This window comes from Salarias fasciatus, chromosome 6 (genome assembly GCF_902148845.1).
Source record: "Salarias fasciatus chromosome 6, fSalaFa1.1, whole genome shotgun sequence".
NCBI lineage: Eukaryota > Metazoa > Chordata > Actinopteri > Blenniiformes > Blenniidae > Salarias > Salarias fasciatus.
This window is the reverse complement of record NC_043750.1, coordinates 28,155,329-28,163,575: the sequence shown is the minus strand read 5'-3', so window position 1 is coordinate 28,163,575 and position 8,247 is coordinate 28,155,329.

Genomic DNA, 8,247 nt, shown 5'->3' with positions numbered 1-8,247 from the left:
AAACCTGATTTGAGGCATTAATAAAGCAGATATGAGGCAGATGTTTTGCTGATCCACTTGATTTAATATTTTGTTTCTTTACCTTAATTTCTAATGCATTAGATTACAGAAAAGCAACCTGTTGGTGTGCTCCTGCGCAAAAACACTGCATATGACAGCCTGGCTGACCATAGTGGCCTTTGGAGGGGGGTAAGAATGCTGGCAACACGTGAAGCAGAGCGGAGGACGGAGCAGATAGCAGATGTCGCCACCATTCTCTCATAAATGATTATCCTTCGTCTGGGATGGCCGGAATGCCATGTGTGTGATAGGAATTACAGGGAATCATTTCAGAGGACATCGATCTGATGACAACTGAACCAGCAGTCCTAAGTAGACTCACCCAGCTCCGCTGTGCAGCTGCGCTGAGTGATTGGCACCTGTAATTCTTTGTGCTTTCCCAAATGTATCTTTAAGAGTTATGATGCACACAAATAAAAACAGATTTTCCCTTTCCCTACAAAGTCTGTATGTAGCCGCTAAATGCAGGGTGTCTGCATTTTTATTTCATTTGTCTGGCTCCCCAAGCTCTACAAGAGATTATTTATTTCAAAATGCAGTCATATACATTGTTGCTTCACTATGGTTTAGTATTGAGGCCAGGAAATAAAATGTATTTCATCATGTTAATGTAGCAGTGTCCTTCTTTGAAAAAAAGGAGAGGTGTTCATTTGATTGGTCAAATTGCGCTCAGCTGGGTTAAACCCACTTTCTCTCCTCTCTCTTACGCCACCTGCGCCGGTGGGCGGGATGGAGGCGTGACTGCGCCTGGTTCACGAAATTGGGACAATTTTCTGGACACGCCCCGTTGACTTTATCCGCCGACGGCGCACTCTGCCCTCCGCTGACAGCGGGCGGATTCGGCGCAGTCTGCGAAGTTAGAGCCCTATGTGTGAAAATGAAGACACAACACCCTAATTTTTAGAGGAAGTCTTGACCGGTGTATGCTGCTTCCTGTGATGTTATCAACAGAGGAAATGACAGGAGGAACATGTTTCATTTCTTGTCCGATGCGCTGAAAAAGCTGTATTACATTGTATTACTTCTTAATGAATATTATTACTGGCAGTTAATGTATATATATATATATATATATATATATATATATATATATATATATATATGTCACTTTAGATATGTATTTGAAGTAATGAATACTCATTTTCATGATTTTCATGATTATATTTTTTAGAAACAGAAGTCTCTAAAAACAAGTATTTAAAAAGGAGTTCTGTTGCTTTAAGAGGGAGATGGGAACTAGTGTGATCGTGGCCTGAAGGCAGCAAATACGCAACTAATGCATTTTGAGGGATGTTCCAATCTTAAAGTTGCAAAGCAAAGATGATGCATGCTACTCGAGGTTCACTTTGAGGGGGCAACACTTGATCAACATTCAATGACATCCATCATTACACAATTGCCCACACACACACATACACACACAAATGTTGCGAATATGACTGGGCCCATCGCACCTCTGACTCATTTCAGTTAAAATGACTGATTAACGCTGATCATCGACCTTCTCACCTCCTTTGTCCGAGCACCCACACTGCTCCACCAGCTGACTCACTTTTTTCTTTTTATCATCCTGGAATCAAAAGGTGAGTTTCACCCCTCAATCCATTTGATGCTATTTATTAAAAATTAACTTTTTTTTTCATTCAATATCCAATAATATGATATAAACTGATTATTTTCACTGTAATTTTCAGACATGGCATTGATAAGGCAATCTACTGCATCATCTTAAATCAAGCACTTTTTCAGACTCTCTAAACTATTTAAAAGGAAACAAATCTGAAAACAAACAACACCCACTTCATAGAGCCTCTTTCTATTGATTGAAGACAAACTGCAGTAAGAATTTGGTGTTTTTGTGTATCTTACGTAGCTCGGTGTTGTTGCCAACAAACCCTTTGTTTTACCTATTGAGGTTCATTCCTTAAAATTCCCTCCTTAAAGGTCATTCCTTTAAAAATCTCAAAATCAAAGTATTGTTTGCTAAACACATGACAAACATGTTTCTCGTCTTATAACTCAAAACTTTTTCTTTTTTATAGTTGCCTCATGTCCAGGCAGCCGCCTGGCTACAGCATGCTTTCTCCAGGAGAAGTTCTTCCTGTGAAGATAAAACCACTACGAAACAGATTTGAATTAACTTACAACTCATCCACACAACTCAATCAGCTTGCCGCTGTGTGGAAGGGACTTTAAAGTTTTTATATAACCAGTTTGGTTGATAAATGCATTGTGTTCTACTTACATTTACTTTTTAGATACTTCAAGTCATAATGCTTAGCTAATGAATTCTTGAAAATTTATTAGACTGTACATTGATAGTCATTTCAAGAAAAAAAGCATTTCAAATATATTTCCTCTACATCAAATATTCAGAACCAAAATATTTTTACTCTGCAGTCTCCATTTATTAGGGCAGATTTTGGGTCAAAGCAAACAGACAAAAAAAAAAAAAAAAAAAAAACAACAAAAAAAAAACATGTCAGTAATTCTTTTTTCTTATTCAAACTGAGATCAAAAATCAAAATTAGTCCCCAGTCATGTAAACACAATTATTTTAGGAAGTCATCAGTTTTTCTCATAAGTAGATAATTTGTCCTGATAAATCCTTTTTTCCTATTAATAATATGGTATTGGTATTTTTGCAGTTTTGTCAGCATATAATGCCAATCCTAATCAAACACACGCCAAAAAATCATCGACATGATCACAACTATACAGTATAAAACGGTAAGCATTTCATGCCTGACGTTACAGAAAGCAGTGGGGAAACTCAACAGCAGATAGTACACAGTGCAAAAGACCTGAAATGGATCTTTGTAGCATATTTGAGGAGCTGCATTATCTTTTTTGTTTTTTGTTTGTAATGTATTTCTGAAACCATAATCTTGCTATAATTCCTTCCATTTTATCTTCAAGGCTAACATTTGGTACTTTTTCTCCTTTATGACACCATCAGCATGCTTTGGCAGTCATATTTACAAAATGTGAAATAAGCTGAGTGAAGCAGCTGCAATTGATGCTAACTCTCATAATTTAATGTTCTCACTTCAGCCTGCCCTACTTGGGAGATGATGCCTTTTGTTATAAGAATATTCAAATGTCTGCTGCCCTTTCATGAAAACACAGCAGCTTATCTCACCTGTACGTCGTTCCTCTCTCACTCTTCTCTATGTAGTGATTGGACAAACCATCCGCCTCTCCTCATTAATGTGCCTCAAAGTGCACGAAGGAAATGAGAGAACATTATCTCTCTCTTCTGCGAGGGTTTAACAATGCCTGATATTCAAACCCTGGCAGAAGCTGCTCTGTCTTTTCTTTTTTTTTTCTGATTCATTTTATGTTTTTAATATATATTTTATTCTTTTATTGATGACAGGAGTGTCTCTGCCTCCCCTAATTCTGAAGTACAATCAAAAGCTTCCAGCCATTATTTTTAACCTGCTTGTCCTTTTCAGGGTTGCAGGGTCGCTGGACCAAATCCCAGCTGGATATGGGTGACGGCAGGGTACACCCTTTACACAGGGCCAACACAACTCACATTCACACCTCAGGGCCATTAAGAGCCAACAGTTAACCTCGCTTGCATATTTTTGGACTGTGTGAGGAAGCCGGAGCACCCAGAGGGAACCCGCACACACACAGGGGAGAACGCAAACTCCACACGATCAAAAGCTTAATAAAAGCAATCGTCAATGTCATCCATTAACAGTACTGTGCATACTATTAAAAGTACCGATGAACAAGCACTCCTTTTTCTGCACAGCTGCTTCCTCTTTTAGTAAGAGCATCACTTTGATATGCATTTGCTGCACCCCAGTCCAGGAGCCGCTGGGGCTGTTCTCTGTGGGTGGGAAAGGTGGTGTATTTATTTTTGTGCATGATTTTGTCCTTCTGGTCCCATGGGAAGTGCTTGGAATGAGGATCTGCACTCCAAGTCTGAGAGACCATGGCCCTCTTGTGAAAGAACAAGTTTTTGCCTCTCCACCGCAACTCCCTGTGGACGAACAAAGTAGATATATGGGTAGATCGTACCTCAGACCTCTTGTAGTGCTGAGTTACTGCTTTTTAATTTGTCTGAGTCCGAGTGATCTATCTTTTCATTTAATTTCTATATTTACTCTGGCCAGAGTACGGTTTGAAAGGGTTGACGAGTCTCCCACCTTATACTGTGTGTAAGAGAGGAACAACTTTGACTGGTTGCCAGTCGATCAGATCACACACACACACACACACACACACACACACACACACACACACACACACACACACACACACACACACACACACTTTCAAAGTTACAAATTAATCCAGCAAAAACATCTTGGGATGGTGGAAGGAAGCCTGACGACCTGGGAAAAATCCATCAAGCATCCAGGATGTCTTTGTAATTTCTATTGAAAATCAACCCATCCTCCAAAGTAACAATTCGAAATAAGGGTAACACTTTACTTGAAGCACCCGATATGACACATTGTAAGTAGTTATAAACACTCATAAATGATCAAAATGCTTTATTACCCCATATACAGCATAGGGTTAGGGTTAGGTCCTGATGTTCTAAAGCATTGTGATCATGAGTGTTTATAACTATAGTTATACAGTGCTTTAATGTACTTATAATGTGTTATACGGGGGCTTCAAGTAAAGTGTTACCGAAATAAGATTTTAGAAGAAATTCAATATGTTGACCTTTATTTATTTTGACCTCTTATTTAGAGGTCAATATCTAAATCCATTAATCACACAGTGGAGTTATAGTTCAAAGATTTAAAAGAGTGTCCTGTAAAGGATTAATACTATACTTTTTGGAAGATACACTTTAGATGACAGTTTTTTGATTATCTAGGTTCAGTATGCCTTTAGTTCATTTGTAAGTACTCTCTTTTCTTCTGTTCTGGCAAGAAGGTTTTTTTTCAACCTACCTTTTTGACATTTTTCAGCAGTGTTGTCCCATCTTCATCAGAAACGTCAAAACTTGAAGCTCTCACGATCAACAGGACGATTGGTACAATGGGCTCATTCAACTGACAGTCAAATGTGTTTGTGATTCAGCCGTCAGTATATTGTACAGTATCCTGGTAGAAAAGCATCCACTGTGTTTTAAGTGTAAAGGGGAATCTTTGCAATTTGTATGTGTAGAAATAAATTAAAAATCATATCTGCAGAGAAAATCGTTGATGTTGCATCATTTCTGGAAGGCATGAAGCCATAATGTGTGTGTGTGTGTGTGTGTGTGTGTGTGTGTGTGTGTGTGTGTGTGGGCGTTCTTGTATTTCTATCCTTGTCGGGGCCAAATGTCCCCACAAGGATAGCAAAACGTGGAACGACGTGCCTTGTGGGGACCTTTTTCCGGTCCTAAGTAGGAGAAACAGTGTTTTCTTGACCATGTTGTTGTTACTGAAAAAAGTAAAAGTGCAAAAACATTTCTTTAGGGTTAGGCTTTGTTGTGGTGTGGGTTAGGGTTAGGGTAAGGGTTAGGGTTAGGGGCTAGACATGAATGGGAGTCAATGGACGGTCCCCACAAGGATAGAAATACAAGACTGAGCGTGTGTGTGTGTGTGTGTGTGTGTGTGTGTGTGTGTGTGTGTCTTTTCATCATTCATTTCAAAACCAGAATTTTAAAAGAAATGTCGCAGTGGAGATGGATAACTATTGCAGGAGGACAATGGGAGTTAAAAAAAAGAGAAGAAGAAAACACATTGGAAACAATGAATTAAACAAAGAATCATCTGATTGAATCACATTCCTTGAACGGAATCACACAAAAGTGTTTGGATTGAAATCATTGCTTTTATGTAGAATACAATCCAAATAAAACAAATGACCATAGAGTATAGAGAACAAATGTGATGTGAGGAAGTACTGGGAGAGGAACAACACCATGTGATGTGAGGAAGTACTGGGAGAGGAACAACACCATGTGATTGTGGTTGCTGAGGTGAATCAACTTCATCAATCAGAGAAACAGCACCTCCTTTTGGTTAAATGTCACCTGTCATGAAACTGAAAACATGAAGACTGGACTTTCTAAATGAAACTTGCTAATGGTGCATGTGATGGAGCCTCTCCTGAGGTTTTAAATAGCAAGGAATGCAATCAAAAGTAACTCATCTCTTTCTGTTGCTTCAGTTTCACCTGTCTTTGTTAAGAGATAAAGAAAAGTCTGTCATACTGCAGGTTCAGATAACCTCAACATCTGACCAAAACACTGGTCAGAGGTGAACACTTAGTGCAACCAGAAGACAGAATGATATGTCTGATTCTTTAGGTTTTTTGAGGGCACTTTCATTGTGTTTTAGATTAATTTCTGTTATTTTTGACAGTCTGTCTCCTATATTTTCCTCTATTACATCATGTTATTGTAAGATAATATGTCAAAAAGTTTGATTTTAACAAGCTATTGTGACACACTGATTATATTCTAAAGGTGGCTGATGATTCATTTTGGTAACATTTGTGGAAAAAAGACAGGGGGGTGTCAAATTCTTCTGTTTAAACTTTTTTAAACTTTAACTTTTTAATAAATTTATGATGGTGTACACCTGTTACACTGAAGAGTGCACAGAAGTGCAGCCGAGGTAAAATGAATAAATCCACCATTCAGCTTTAGTGCCATTCACACAGACCATTGGGCAGAATAAAGGCGCAGCAGCCTTGAACCAAACAAGGTGTGAAAGGCGCTCAAGAATCAAAAGCAACCAAAAAGTTTCCTGAAGACGGACAGGTATTCCTACCATAAACACAATAACAGCGTGAACAGATGCAAAAGCTCATTGACACGACTGAAATGTTTACTGCTATACTCTGAACACGTATATTGGTTGCTATTGTTGTTGTCAGGGTCAGCCACTGTACCATCTGGAAAATATCAATAAATAAAGTGAGAGAAAAAATATTACACAATTAACTGAGACACTTTTTTTTCAGAGATTCTTTTTAAAAACAATATTATTTTATTTTGAATTTTATTGGTACTGTTATATACATGGCATAATTTGTGCTTTTCTTTTCTTCTTTTTTTTATTTTTATCAAGAATAAAACCATAAGGGAACACATCAGAAAATTAGGCTTTAAACCAGGATTGAATTGTTGTCTTTTCAGCTGGATACACTGAGAGAGTCCTACGAAACCAGGAGATAAGGGGAAGGAAAAAGACATCAAACTAAATAGATATATAATGATAGGTAGATTGATAAATAGTTCAGAGACACTTGCAGATGGTCCACTGAGGGTAGTGTGAATGTTCAGACTGTGATGTGCTTTTACCAACAGTAGCAAAGGCACCTGTGTATCGCTTTGTTGAAAAAGAAAGAAAAAGAAAGGAAGAAAAAGAAAAGAAAGTATGCCTCAGGGCCTTGTTTCACTTGTATCCACACAGATGCAACCAAATCCATCTTGAAGGTGAATTTCAACCACCACACATTGGCTGATTTCAAATGATTTTAAGCCATTGCAGAGGTCGGGTGTTTAGTTAGCCAGCTCGAGGCTATTTACATGGGTACCTCTTCTGAGACTGAAAATATAAAAAAAAATACCCCTCAAGATGACATTTTGGAGCTACCTGAACTTTCTTGGTGTTTCCAAATGCTCTGAAAAGGGGCACAGTGTGAAAATGGAGGGAGCGTTTCCCTGAAATTAGAGCTTGGGATGAAGAATAAAGTGTGAGAAAAAAAAAAAATAGGTAGATGGCGACGTATCAGGATGTGTGACTTCTTGAGTTATGGGTTAGGGAATAAAGACGAGATAAAAAAGGCAATGTGATATCTACTTAAGAAATGTTCAAGAGCCAATAGTCATGAGGTACACGAGAAGTAGTGAGAGGAAGACTACTGAAGTGAAACATGCTAGAGAGGAGTAAGAAAGGACAGTGAGCGCAAAAAGCAGGGATGTCTCAGTGATATTAACTTAGAAGGAAGTATAAGGGTTTGACTTGAAGAACAGAAGATCATGCAAAGAAAAAAAAAAGTCTCCCAAAAAAGTCTGACAGACAACAAACCCACGATGAAGATGTACTAAACCCCACAACACGACTGGAATTGGTCTGGCCGTCAGCCGACCACTTGCCATTTTCTGACTGGAGATTAAGCCTCATATCAGAAACACATCTATCTGCAGAGAGCATCATTTCAGACTTCTTCTTCGTGTTCACTTAGCTTTCTATGGCTAACAACTGTATGGCCAAA